Raw genomic sequence first — 15,457 nt, 5'->3', positions numbered from 1 at the left:
ATGAAGGGAGGGATGATGACAGGGTAATGATGAAGGGGGGATGATGACAGGGTAATGATGAAGGGGGATAATGACAGGGTAATGATGAAGGGGGGATGATGACAGGTGATGATGATGAAGGGGGGATGATGACAGGGTGATGATGATGAGGGTGTTAATGATGGGGGGGTCTGGATGATGACAGGGGGGATGATGTATTTCCCACCCTAGGCTTATAGTCGAGTCAATAACTTTTCCTGGGTTTTTGGGGTGAAATTAGGGGCCTCGGCTTATATTCGGGTCGGCTTATACTCGAGTATATACGGTAGTTATTAGGTTGCCCCTAAGCCTTCTTTTTTCTAAACTAAATAACCCCAATTCTGATAATCTTTCTGGGTACTGTAGTCCTCCCCTTCCCCTTATTACTCTGGTTGCCAGTCTTTGAACCCTCTCCAGCTCCACTATATCTTTCTTGTACACTGGTGCCCAGTAATATACACAGTACTGAGATTTAGGACTCCAGCATGAGTCTGAAATCTATAAAAAAAAAAAAAAAAGGCTTGCGGCCAGGACTGGTAGGGAGACCCCTAGTGGTCATTTTTTCAAAGTGGAAATTAAATAGAAAGAAGCATACATTAATCTACAGGGTGGGCCATTTATATGGATACACCTTAATAAAATGGGAATGGTTGTTGATATTAACTTCCTATTTATGGCACATTGGTATATGTGAGGGGGGAAACTTTTCAAGATGGTTTTGTTCAGTGATGAGGCAAACTTTTATGTGAATGGTGAAGTTAACAAACAAAACCACCGCTATTGGTCTGACACTAACCCACATTGGATAGATCCCTCCAAGACTGTTGGAACACAAAAATTGATTGTATGGTGTGGTATATGGGGTACAAAGATAGTGGGGCCATTCTTCATCATTGGAAACCTCAAGGCCACTGGATATGCCAAATTGCTACATGATGATGTGTTTCTCTCTTTATGCACTGAAGCTGGCACGTTCCCTGAGTTTTTCCAGCAAGATGGTGCACTCCACATTATGGGTGTCAGGTCCAAGCATTCCTAGATTATGTTTCCTGGAAAGTGGATTGGTCATCGTGGGCCAGTTGAATGGCCCCCAAAGTCTAAATAGACTTTTATCTTTGGGGTCATCTGAAGGCAATTGTCTATGCTGTGAAGATACGAGATGTGCAACACCTGAAACTATGGATACTGGAAGCCTGTGCTAGCATTTCTCCTGCGGTGTTGCTATCAGTGTGTGAAGAGTGGGAGAAGAGGGTTGCAATGACAATCCAACACAATGGGCAGCACATTGAATACATTTTATAAGTGGTCAGAAACTTGTAAATAACTCATGAAAGAATAAAGTTACATTAAAACCAAGCACATCATTGTTTTTCCCAATAAGTTTGATGTGTCACATGACCCTCTTCCTATTGAAAAAACAAAAGTTGGATTCATATTGGCCGACTTCAAAATGGCCGCCATGGTCACCACCCATCTTGAAAAGTTTCCCCCCTCATATATAGTAATGTGCCACAAACAGCAAGTTAATATCACCAACCATTCCCATTTTATTAAGGTGTATCCATATAAATGGCCCACCCTGTATAATATATCAAAAGATTTTTGATCAAAGGTACCCTTTAATAAAGATCATTTAAAGGGGTATTCCAGGAATATTTTTTTATTTCACTATGCTACAGGGGCTGTAAAGTTAGTGTAGTTCATAATATAGTGTATGTACCTGTGTGTGACGGTTTTCTCACAATTCTTATTTTTAACAGCATACAAAATGTCTGTTGTCTCAGATTTTTCCCAGGTTGCAATGCGGCCGAGACCTGACTCACTAGTCAGCCGATGACAGGGAGCCTGTCTACTTCAATGGGTGGAGCGATTGCTTGGTGCGAGAGAGATCAATCTGCAACTAATGCAACAGCTGTAGGCACCCTGATTGAAAACCACAGGTCTTTTGAATGGATGCAGCTCATTTATATTTCATGGTTGGGGCGGACGATGTGTGGGAGGGAGGAAAATGGAAAATGGGATTTGTAGGCAAAAGAAGAAAACTCAAACAGGAAATACCAGTTCACAAAAAGCTCGCCACTGTATTATGGTAATCTCACAACATAGCCATTTAGCCCCAAGAAAAGCACAGATCCTTCCTAAGCATGTCCATTACTGTCTGCCATGTACGTACTAAAATCACCTTATGGTGGATAACCCCTTTAACCCCTTCCCTAATAAAAGTAACAATCATCCCCCTTTTCCCATTGAAAAAAAAAAACTGTGTAAATAAAAATAAACATATGCGTATCACCGCGTGCAGAAATGTCCAAACTATAAAAATATATAATTAATTAAACAGCACGGTGAATGGTGTATGCGCAAAAAAATTCCAATATCCAAAATAGCGTAAAGCGTAAATGTTTGGTCACTTTTAATATCATAAAAAAAGAATAAAAAGCGATCAAAAAGTCAGATCAATACAAAAATGGTACTGCTAAAAACTTGAGATCATGACGCAAAAAATGAGCCCTCATACCGCTCCATACACTGAAAAATAAAAAAGTTATAGGGGTCAAATTATGACAATTTTAAACGTATTCATTTTCACGCATGTAGTTATGATTTTTTTCAGAAGACAAAATAAAACCTATATAAGAAGGGTATTTACCCAAAAATGCACTGCGTAGAAATGGAAGCCCCAAAAGTTACAACATGACAATTTTTTTCTTCAATTTTGTCACACAATGATTTTTTTTTCCATTTCCCTGTGGATTTTTGGGTAAAATTACTAATGTCACTGCAAAGTAGAATTGGTGGCACAAAAAATAAGCCATAATATGGATTTTTAGGTGGAAAATTGAAAGGGTTATGATTTTTAAAAGGTAAGGAGGAAAGAACGAAAGTGCAAAAATGGAAAAACCCTGAATCCTTAAGGGGTTAAGCGTTTCCTTTATTTTTTTGAGCAGTGTACTTCCAGCTGAGAGCTGAGATTGGCTGCAACCATCCAGCCAATCACCACTCTGGGCGGAAAATATGAAAAAGTGAGGTGAATTTCTATTCAAATCACTGGCCGGCCGGAGTACAAGTGAGCCCTGTATAGAGCCACCTCGCATCTGTGCAATAGATAGGACGATAGCATAGGCTGTCAGAAGTGACACCCGGGGCGATCTGTTTATCAGTACGGGTACTACTACTTCCATCATGGAGCAGGCTGTTCCATGCTGGGAGTAGTAGTACTACCTAAAAAATGTAAAAAAATATTATTATTATTTATTAAACACATTATTAAAATACATTACTAAAAAAAATTTTAAAAAATTATAAAAAAATATTTTAACATTTAAATGGCCCCTTTCTACATTTTTATTATTGTCAGCTACATTTTTAGTTCCCTGCCCGCCCACATAAATTGATCCCTGTTTAAAAACTAATTTAAAAAAATGAGTTATGTAAAATATAAATTTTGTTAAATACTATTTTTTCCATCCCTACTTCATCCTTTATTTATTTTTATTTTTTTGGTACCAAACAAATTAAAAACAAACAAACGCCAAAGGGGCCAAAAATGCAGTTTCCACTCAAAGGCAAACACACCAGAAAAAAATGGCAAAACGCAGGGAAGATCTGTGGCAGTTTTTCTGGTGATTTTAAAGCATACCTTTCAGATCACCCAAAAAAAAAAACTGATCATGTAGATGTCATTTTTATGTGTCTATGACCTATATTTCTCCCAGAATTAGCTTTATTTCTTAATTACCTTAATGTTGTCGACCAGAAGAAGGGGGGCGGGTCCCTTTCTTCTCCTCAGGTGATAACCACTTCCCCTCCCTCACTCTACTCAGTCACTGGTCTCAAAAGTGAGCATCTGTAATACTTTCCCTTCTGGTTTTATGCTATTCACACACACTGTGTGCTTACAGCTTTTGCAAACCTACAGCTTCCAGCATGCCCACACATCCTTTAAGCTGGAGTTTTGCAACAGCTGGAGGCATATGGTAAAACTCAGATTTACAGCAGTGATGCTGCAGGCTGAGTTCCTCCTACTGTTGCAAAACTATACCTCCCAGCATGCCCACACATCATTTGGCTGTGCAGGCATGCTGGGAGTTGTAGTCTTGCAACAGTTGGAGGCATATGATTGTAGTCTCCCTGTATTAGATATGCACACACACACACGTTGACTTCATTTAGTCATACAAATGCACATTACCTAGACAACACATATTTACACACATACATATATATCCACACACACATAAATACATGCAGGGACACTTACTTTTGAAACAAAAAATCCTCCATTCAGTCACCAGCTTCTTTCATCATTTGCTCACAGGCAGCAGTGTACTCCTGCCCCTCCCCCCTTCTCCTCACACCAGGAGACTGTGAAGTAAACACAGACAGTGAGGGAGCCGATCACAACAGCTTTAGACCTGCAGACCTGTCAATCATGAAGTGGGTCCATGATGTAGGTGATGACGAGTGGACACAGCCAGGCCGGTATGTATCCCAGGAGGTAGGGAGGCAGTTTTTTGACTGGCTTTTTCAGTATCAAATACTGAACATTTTTTTATGAAAGCAATTGCAAAACCTATTGGTTTTGCATGCTTTACAATATATCAAAAGTTTTTATATCTGACAGTGCCCATTTAAGCCTAAAAAAAAGCAAGGCAAAATCCTCAGTGGAATCCTAGCCTTACAATTACTTTTCTCTAAATTGAATATTGTTGATGGCCTGAACTTTATAAAACACTTCTTTATCTACTGCTATGTTTATGATATTAGTTACTACTTAAATTTTTATTTCTAGAAAACTCTTATTTTATAATTCAATCTGGAATTTTTAAATACAATCCATACAGTCTGCACCAGGCTACTGTCATGACAAATAAAATAAAGAATTTAGACACACCTTTCCATTCCATGGTTTATCTTAAATGTTTTTTTTTTTCTTTTTTTCTTGAAGACATGAAAACTATAAAGGAACACACATGGAGTTATGTTAACAAAAAGTGTTAAACAAACCAAAATATGGTTTATATTTTACATACATTGAGATGGGGTATCATCATTCTGCGCTCAGTTCCATTATAATTACAACGTAAAAACAAATTTATTAAAAAGTAAAAACTAAAAGTTTGAATAGAAATAAGTCCCTTTGCTATTACACCTGACATTTAGCTCTGGGGGCTCCGATTCTTTCTTGATCAAATTTGAGATATTTCTACACCATGATTAGAGCACAGTGACCTCCATATTTTTGCAGGAAATAGAAGTAGTTTACAGCATGCTGCCACATCAAACGTAGTCAGAGGAGAAGGGCCTTGCTAAGGCTACGTTTACATGGCCGTTGTCCCCGTTTATATTTTCTCCATTATTGCATCCTAAACGGACCATTCTAAAAACAGATGCAAACTGATGCATAGGGATGCCCTTTAGTGGCATCCATTTGCATCACTTTTTCATCCATTAGTATAAGCCGCCTGCAGACTCCTGCAGCCGGGACTACTACTACTCCCATCATGGAACAAACTAATTTCCATGATGGGAGTAGTAGTTGCCTGGCTGTGGGAGTCTACAGTTGGCTGGGGAGGCTACATTAGTCTTTGAACCACTACCCCCATCATGGAACAGAGTCTGTTTCATGTTGGGGGTAGTAGTACAGGGGCTGAGGGATTGATCGCACCGGATCTCACTTCTGAGACCCGATGCAATCAGCTGTTAAAAAGCAGGGGAGCGGGCGGCATGCTCCGCTCCTCTGCGATGTATATACTGTGTAAACTTTCATTTTTAAATCCCCCCCTCGGTGCTGGCCATTCAGGGCTCCCGGCGGGGTTTTTAACCTACTACTGTATCCTCCAAATTTATGCCCCCATGCATATTTATAAAAATGTATTGGCCCCAGTGGGCATATGATATGACCCGAAGTGCATTATTGCGTCATGTATCATGTTTTATTTTAATATAAATAAATTCATTTAAATATAAAACCAAAGAACTCGTCAGACAACCTTCTTGAGCAGTGCCACCTCGGATGTCTTTCTTTACATTTCTCCATTGCTTGCTACTGGTTCTCGCAGAGGATACCAGTCCAGGCACCAACTGCTTGCAGCTAAACTTCATTGCTAACCCCAGATTTGGGGGGATTTGCACAAAAGCCAAGAGGCTGAATAGGTGAGAGTCTCACCAGTCAAGGGGGCCACAAAGGCTACCTTGTGAAAACTGTATTACACTAGGCGCTGTCCTCTCTCTTTTTCTCGTTCATTTCCTTTTTAACCATCCAACCTGACAGAGCTTAACCCCTTTAAGGACAATGGACGTTAATGTACATCCTGATGCGTTGGTACGCATCAGGACATACATTTACGTCCTGTAATGAAATGAACACCGGACCAGTGCTTGCATAATGCTTGGCAGGTCCCGGCTGCTATCAGCAGCCAGGGACCCACCAGTAATGGTGGACATCAGCGATCACACTGATATCTGCCATTAAACCCCTCAAATGCCATGATCAATACAGATCACAGCATCTGCAGCAATGTAGGAATTTGATTGGATGATCGGATCACCCGTAGCACTGCTGCGGGGATCCGATCATTCAACATGGCAGCCAGAGGTCCCCTTATCTGCTCCTGCTGTCATCCTGGGGTCTTCTTCTCTGGTCTGACATTGAGCAGAGCAGAGAAGAAGATAGCAAAAAATACTGATCATTGCTATGCCTTTGCATAGCACTTCAGTATAAGCAATCTAATGATTGCTATTAGAGATGAGCGAACTTACAGTAAATTCGATTCGTCACGAACTTCTCGGCTCGGCAGTTGATGACTTTTCCTGCATAAATTAGTTCAGCTTTCCGGTGCACCCGTGGGCTGGAAAAGGTGGATACAGTCTTAGGAGACTCTTTCCTAGGACTGTATCCACCTTTTCCAGCCCACCGGAGCACCAGAAAGCTGAACTAATTTATGCAGGAAAAGTCAGCAACCGCCGAGCCAAGAAGTTCGTGACGAATCGAATTTACTGTAAGTTCGCTCATCTCTAATTGCTATAAATAGTCCCCTATTGGGACTATAAAAGTGTAAAAAAAAATAAGTAAAAAAAAAAAGTTTAAAAAAATGTTAAAAAGCCCCATCCCCCAATAAAAATGTTCTATTTTATCCCAAAAAGCGTAAAAAAAAATTAATAAACATATTTGGTATTGCCACGTGTGTAAATGTCTGAACTATCAAAATACAAAATATATTGTTTATTATCCCGTACATTGAACGGCGTTAAAAAAAATAAGCTCTCATACAGCCCTGTTAATGGAAGAATCAGAAAGTTATAGGTCGTCAATACAGAGTAATTTTAAACATACTAATTTTGTTTAAAAAGTTAGATTTTTTTTTTAAAGCATGACAATAATAGAAAAGTATGTAAACTTGGATATTGTTTTAATTGTATTGACCCACAGAATGAATAAAACATGTCACTTATACCATAAAGTGTACAAGGTGAAAAAGAAACCTTCCAAAATTTGCTTAATTGCGGTTTTCTTTTCAATTTCCTCACAAAAATAAATTTTTTTTGGGTTTGCCGAACATTTTATTGTAAAATGAGTGATGTCATTACAAAGGACAATTGGTCATGCAAAAAACAAGCCCTTATATGAGTCTGTGGATGGAAATATAAAAGAGCTATGATTTTTAGAAGGCGAGGAGGAAAAAACAAAAATGAAAAAATTAAATTGGCCTGGTCCTTAAGGGGTTAAAATAATAATCCAAAATTGCATTAAGAATGAAAATCCTCAAACAATAATGTCAGAGATGGAAAATTGTTTATCACTGCTTTTTGAAACTCAACATCAATCCCCAGCTGGCTATATCACAGTACAGTAGACACGGGAAATCATGGGGAATATAGTCTGCACAGTAGGTGATTGATTAAAATCCTGTTTCTTTTTTATTTTTTATTGATGGCCTATCCTAGAATAAGCTGTCAATACACCCGTATTGACAGCTTATTGTTTTCCACGAAGTACCCCTTTAATATTTCTTTGCCATTTTGGTTATCCAACATGCCAGTCCATTGTCAATATGTAGCATACACCTGTGAGCTGCAGTGTTACATTTACCAATGTATGTACAGAGTAACATCATAAATTATTCACTTTTCATTGGTGAACAATAAAACTGCCAGCCGCGGAAAGTTCATTTAATAAAATGTAGGAAAGGAAAGTTTTCAAAAGAAAAGGAAAGACCTTTCTGTTCTATTGTGATAACTAAATACTATCCCTGCTGCTGGTCACTGCTGAATATCAAGCCAAAAAATGCAGCGTCTTGGAAATGTTCTATTGGGTTATTAAATATTTCATAACAAACGATTGGGCTGAGCTTGTAACTGAATGCTGGAAGGCCACAATACGCTTCTAGCTGACGGACAACATTCCGTCTAGCATTAGAAAATGACTTTGTATGATAGGGCAAACAGGTTCACAGAGTAAATTCTGCAATCCCATTCTGTGAAGTTAAAAAGCACAGTGTGATGGAAGAAAGTTTCTGAAGCATGTTATTGTGATGGATATGTGACATAGCTGAGAGCAAAGACAAGCGGCCAAATTATCATGACCATAGCAGGGGCAAATGACAGCAGCTCTTAAAGGGGTACTCCATTTCCATTGGCCAGCATTCGGAAGTAAATGTTTTGAATGCTGTTTTCACGCTGCCAGGGTCAGTCTTGCCCCTCCTGACATCACGGCCATGCCCCCTCAAGGCAAGTCTATGGGAGGGGGGTGACGGCCATCACGCCCTCTCCCATAGACTTGCATTGAGGGGGAATGGCCGTGATGTCAAGAGGGGCAAGACTGACCCGGCAGCGTGAAAGCAGCATTCGAAACATTTACTTCCGAACGCTGGCCAGTGGAGTACACCTTTGAGGTTCAAAGAAATCCCAAACATTTCATGTTTTTTTTTATATTGGAAAAAGTATCTTAATAAATAAAAAAATAGCAATAATAATATAAACATTTGGTTTTACTGCAGCACCGTCACAGAGGAACTGAAAATTAAGTCAATGCATTGTCTCTGTAATGTAAGGACATACCAAGTCCTACAAAGATAGATATTCTTTGTGGCCATTCTCTACTACACTATGTTTGTTTAATAGATGATGGTAGCAAAAAGGGACTCCCATCTTCCCTGAATTTCTTAACAGCATATTAAAGAATTGGTTTTCTAAACTAAACAGTCCATTTAAATATCTCATTAACTAACAGGCATGGTTGCCGCTACCATATTTATACTTAACTATTCTTTTCACATTAATCTACTTACATATAAGAAATAAAATAATATACTACTGGATGCTACTGTATTTATGTACAGTAGCAGAATTAACAGTCACTTGGGGGGTTAATGGTTAAAATCGTATGCAAGTCTATGCAAATACAGGGGCAGCAGCGTTAAAGGGGTACTCCACTGGAAAACAAAAGTTAAAAAGATTTGCTCCGCAGGAAGTTCTTTTTTTTTTTCTTTTTGAATTTCCTTTCAGTCTCACCACAGTGCTCTCTGCTGACACCTCTGTCCATGTCAGGAACTGTCCAGAGCAGGATAGGTTTGCTATATTTGCTCCTACTCTGGACTCTTCCAAAAATTGAGGTGTCAGCAGAGAGCACTGTGGTCAGACAGAAAAGAAATTCAAAAAGAAAAGAACTTCCTGTGGAGCATATAGCATCTGATAAGTACTGGAAAAATAAACATTTTTAATAGAAGTAATTTACAAATCTGTTTAACTTTCTGGTATCAGTTGATTAAAAAAAAAATATAATGTTTTCCAGCTGAGTACCACTTTAACAGTCAGACTTGGTGTGTTAACACATCTAGTTAACAAGCTCTAACTCTGCTGAGAATACCAAGTTCTACTGTTCAAGACATCTAAGAGCAGTCCAAATATCCCATTCGGAGTTATCGCACCCCTGACACTGCACTTGTATAAAGAATGACCTTTCTGTGCTGCTGTCAGTCATGTTCATTCACCTTTTAGAATAAATGAGACATAGTGCAACAGAGCAGTTTTATTCTCTAAGTGCTTGAATGCTTTACTCACAAGATACATGAATACTTAAAGCATTTTGACCTTTTAAAAAATGTTTTTCCACCCTCTTCTTTCATTTTGATGCGGTGCTACCAAAATAGTTGTATACCAATAGGTAGGGATGAGCGAATCGAATCTGATGAATCCGAATTTGTTACGATTCTATCGCTCGAATCGCTTTCTTAAACTCCATTTAGTGCAGCCCAGGCTCCAGGGCATCTAAAATGGCAGATCCACATGTGAGGACATGGGGCAGGGAATACTGGGAAGGTGGGAACAAGGATAGGTGGGATGACCCTGAATCACATGCAGGATGCAGCCTGCAGCCAGTCACCCCTGTGATCTCACAGCCCTTTATAGTTGGGAGCCATATTGCGGCCAGTCACTTCAGCCTTTCACTGCAGAGAGATTCACATGGACAGACAGCGCTGTGTGTTGCACAGAAAAGCTTTTTCCAGCAGCGATTCACCTCCTAGTCAAGTCAGCGTTCTGTTGGACAGAGAGAGGGACAAAGAGCAGTGTGTGTTTCACAGAAAAGCATTCTTACTGCAGCGATTTACCTCCCAGTCACTCTCTACAGCGTTCTATTAGTATGCAGTGTGCTGCAGAGAAGAACAGCAGTTATTCCGCTCAAGCACAAATCCTACCTAGAAGCACTGATAGGGAAGGGTGTGAGATTGAGTGAGAAAGTGCAATTTTGGGTGTAGTACAAAGTGACTGTGTGCTGCAGCACTGGTGTGTACTGCTGGTGTTGTGCACAAATACTTTTTTAAGCGTACTGTAGCGCATTTTTCTGCCCTCATAAGTGCACACCACATACGTACATCTAAGTAGTGTACTATTTTGTTCCTATTAAAGTCTCAAGGGCCTAGATACTGTGAAAGGCCAGGCAAAAGAACTCACCAGCTGGTGTTGTTCACAAATACTTTTCTAAGCATACTGTAGCGGATTTTTCTCCCTCATAAGTGCATACCACCTAAGTGTTGTACCATTTTGTTCCTGATAAAGTCTTAAAGGCCTAGTTACTGTAAAAGGCCAGCAAAAAGTACACACCTGCTGCCTTTCTAGACAAATACTGTTTTGAGTTTAGTGAAGCGTATTGTACTCCCCTCATATACGCACTAAGTATGTCGGGCAGAGAAGTGCCAGGACGTGCACAGAAGAGTGGCAGAGGCGTAAATTCATCAGGAACAGTCTGAGCTCACAGCAGACTAGGAGCAATTGGCAGCAGGAGTCACAGCGAGAGGCATGATTTACTCAGATCAGCTAGCGGTGCCGTCATCGATTGGCTAACATGATCATCCACTTCATCACAAGTGACATCTGATACCACCAGTCAACAGTCGGTGGGTTCCTCAGACACAACCCTCAGTTGGCATGGCCTGCAAGCAGTCCCTGTCCTCCCATTGCCTCTGTCCTATGCTGTTCCCTCCCTTACAGTAGTATCTTATGCTGTGGGTTCAGCTCCACTATTCAGTGAGGACGATCTAATAGAGGACAGTCAGCAGCTACTGCCCAGCCAAGAGGTGGAGGAGTTATCCGCCGCTTTCTCCGCTAGGCGGGCAAGTAGTGATGAGGAGAGTGACGTGGGTGTTGGTGTGGCCAGGGTTCAGGGTCCTGAAGCAGACACTGTTGAGGAACCTGAGGAGGACATCAGTGACGTGCAGACACTTGTTGATGATGATGAAGATGATCGCAATTGGGAGCCGGGTGCAGAAGGGGCTTCAACATCATCATCAGGAGAAGAGGGTTGCAGGTTGTTCGTGAGGCAGCTGAGCCATCAAGGTGGTAGCATGGTTGGCAGTCAGCATGGTGGCAGAAGTGGACATTCTGGAGCCAAACCATCCCAGGGGAGACCACCTGTTTTGCAGCAGCCTACCTTCCTGGGAGGTAGTGGAACAGGGGTTCCTGGAGACGGTAGCAGTCAATTAGTGCAGAGTGTTGGTGGGAAAATCAGCTACTCGGCGGTGTGGCAGTTTTTCATCAAGCATCCGGAGGAGGTTAACATAGCCACATGCAAGATGTGTCGGCAGAAGGTGAAGCGTGGCCAGGGTCCCAATGTTGGCACCACTGCCCTGCGTCAACATATGCAGCGTCACCATAAAGTGGCCTGAGAGAACCATGGCTCCGATGTGGTGGTCCAGCCTGCTGCATCACCCAGTGGCACGCCGCTCCCTCTTTCAGCTAGCCAAGGCTCCACCACCTTAGCCGAAGGGAGCTGTGTGTCATACCCTCCTTCTGTCACTCCAGATGCTCCTGCTCCTTCTTCTTTTAGTCAATCATTCCACCATCAATCCATTGGTGAAGCCATGTCCAAGAGGCAACAGTATGCGCCCACTCATCCAACGGTGCAGAAGCTGAATGTGCTCCTGTCCAAGTTGCCGGTGCTGCAGTACCTCCCTTTTCAAGTGGTGGAGTCTGCACCTTCCAGAGAACCGATGGCTTGTGCCGAGCCATAATTTCCCAAGCCATAATTTCTTTGCGAAGTACCAGCCCTGCATAATTTTGTGGAAGAGAAGGTGGGCCAGTCCTTGAGCCTGTCGGTGTGTACCAAAGTGCATGGCAGCGCCGACGTCTGGAGCTGTAACTATGGTCAGGGACGATACATGTCCTTTACGGCCCACTGGGTAAATGTGGTTCCTGCACAGCCACATCAGCAACTTGAACAGGTCCCACCGCTTCCTCCTGCATGCTCTCAGGCCGTTGGTCCTGTGACAGTGTGCAACTCAGCCTCCTCATCCTCCACCGTGGCCTCAGCCTTCACTGCACGGACAAGTCTCAGTGCCGCTTCAGCATACCATGTGTGCAGGGCACGGCGGTGTCACGCTGTTCTTCACATGATTTGCCTTGGCTTACTCCACGAAAACTGGAAATGGGAACCATGGTGACTGACAATGGGAAGAACATCTTGTCTGCGCTGCGACAAGGAAGGCTGAGCCATGTGCCCTGTATGGCATACATGTTCAATCTGGTTGTCAAGCGGTTTCTGAAGTGTTCCCCCCATTTGCAAGACATCCTAGCAATGGGAAGGAAACTTGCACATCAGCCACACGTGCACCACAAAGCACACCCTCCTTGAGCTGCAGCGTCAGAACGGTATACCCCAACATAGTCTGATTTGTGACGTTGCCATACATTGGAATTCCAACTATGTTGGACCAACTATACAAACAGAGAAAAGCCATCACCGATTTTTTGATGATCCAAGCAGATAGGGGTACTCCCCTGTGTAACTTCAATGTCAACCAGTGGCAGCTCATATGTGACATCTGCCGTTTGCTCAGGCCCTTCGAGGAAGTCACATTATTAGTCAGTCACCAGGATTATGGGATGAACAACGTAATTCCACTGCTTCATTTCCTACAACATGTGTTGGAAACAATGGCGGCTCAGGGCACTGGAGACGTAGCGCCTACATCTCAGGGCCACATGAGCCCTGTGGGGGCTGAACTGGGGGAGGGGCACAGTGAAGCACAGTTTAGGTTTCACAAAATGGGCGGTTTTTCTAGTCATCTCCAGGCTGTGTCATTCTGCCAGATTATGGTCTCCTCATGCTGCTGCCACCTCTAGGCTCTCTCATTGTGCCGCCATGTGACATGTGACTCTATGTTGGATTTGGTCTTTTGTAACCACATATTTTATTATTAAATCTTAAATTAAAATTTCAATAAAAAAAATTGATAGAGCGATAACAATGATCCATAACTGATTAAATGAAACATTTGCACTTTCACAGTCAGGTGGCGCTGAGAGGCAGGGGCTGGAACAGGTGGTATCTCGCCTGGCTGAGGACCACCAGCTCGATTTTAAGAGTATGAGCTTTTTCACCACAGCCACTTCTAGCTTATTGTGTCCATTTATCCAATGGCAGTCTCTCCATTTTCAAATGGACACTCAGAGTATGGGGGTGCGATGAGAGGCAGGGGCTTGAACAGGTGGTAGCTGGCCTTACGGCGGACCGCCAGCTCGATGCTCAACAGAATGGGTAATCAAAATTTTTTAATAAATTCAAATGAAATTAAATAAAAATTACATAAAAACTCTGCCACATCCAGACACTCTGTGGCAGTGATTCTAATAGCGATGCCTGTAATCTACATGTCATCCCTATGCATGTTAAGGAAAGACAAAGTGTTCTACACCCTATTGAGCCTCTCTGTAGGCCAGAAATAGCCGTTTTTAATAGCGACTTACCACAATAAATTCGGACCAAATCAAATTTTTCAAAAATGTGCTCATCTTTACCAATAGGTATACAACTGCCTCAGTTTTACATGTCATAAAAGCAATGCAATTTGTAAATGTTATCATCCTGTTTGGTTTTGGGCAATTTCTGAAAAAGTTATTATTATTTTTTTAAAGGGAATCTGTCATTAGTGTTACCCGCACTAACCTGTTGTACATGCCTGTAGTTTGGGTGACACTGATGACAACGTTACTTACATAACCCGATCTGTGTTCCCATTTGTCTGTTATCCTCCTCTTTCAGGTGGCAGGCTTGGTGTGTGGGTGGAGCTTCAGGAGCATGCTGATGTCACTGCTGCTGCTTCCTCAAGCCTACTCACAGCCGGACCTGGTGAAGAAGCAGCACCATTGCCGTCAGCATGCTCCTAAAGCTCCAACCACACACCAAGCCTGCCGCCAGAAAGAGGAGGATAATAGACGAACGGGACCGCGGATCAGGGGTAGGTAAGTAGGGTTATCATAAGTTTCCCTCTAATACAACTACTAGTGACAATATCCTCAATATTATGTGCTTTCCAATACACTACTTGGGGATTAATGAGAAGGGATGGTCCTATCGTTGGGTCCTTTTTAAGTATATATGTTAGTTTTGATTACCATTGTTCTTTATCATGATTCATAAGAAAAATTTATTAAAAATAAAAAATAAAAATAAAATTAAAACTTGGAAATTTGATACAATTTTCCATTACAGTCTTAGTTTGTGTCTATTTGCCACCCAGTGGCACGCCGCTCCCTCTTTCAGCTAGCCAAGGCTCCACCACCTTAGCCGAAGGGAGCTGTGTGTCATACCCTCCTTCTGTCACTCCAGATGCTCCTGCTCCTTCTTCTTTTAGTCAATCATTCCACCATCAATCCATTGGTGAAGCCATGTCCAAGAGGCAACAGTATGCGCCCACTCATCCAACGGTGCAGAAGCTGAATGTGCTCCTGTCCAAGTTGCCGGTGCTGCAGTACCTCCCTTTTCAAGTGGTGGAGTCTGCACCTTCCAGAGAACCGATGGCTTGTGCCGAGCCATAATTTCCCAAGCCATAATTTCTTTGCGAAGTACCAGCCCTGCATAATTTTGTGGAAGAGAAGGTGGGCCAGTCCTTGAGCCTGTCGGTGTGTACCAAAGTGCATGGCAGCGCCGACGTCTGGAGCT

At 42.0% G+C, this 15,457-nt stretch overlaps 1 protein-coding gene across 1 annotated transcript in view; it reads left to right on the top strand.

Moving 5' to 3' along the window:
* The window catches only part of DOC2B (double C2 domain beta), a 740,104-nt gene that overhangs the window by 429,491 nt on the left and 295,156 nt on the right, over positions 1-15,457 (top strand). The window lies entirely within an intron of this gene.

This window comes from Hyla sarda, chromosome 2 (assembly GCF_029499605.1).
Source record: "Hyla sarda isolate aHylSar1 chromosome 2, aHylSar1.hap1, whole genome shotgun sequence".
In the NCBI taxonomy this organism is placed as follows: domain Eukaryota; kingdom Metazoa; phylum Chordata; class Amphibia; order Anura; family Hylidae; genus Hyla; species Hyla sarda.
The sequence above is the reverse complement of the archived record's forward strand: the minus strand, read 5'-3'. Positions and strand labels throughout refer to the sequence as shown.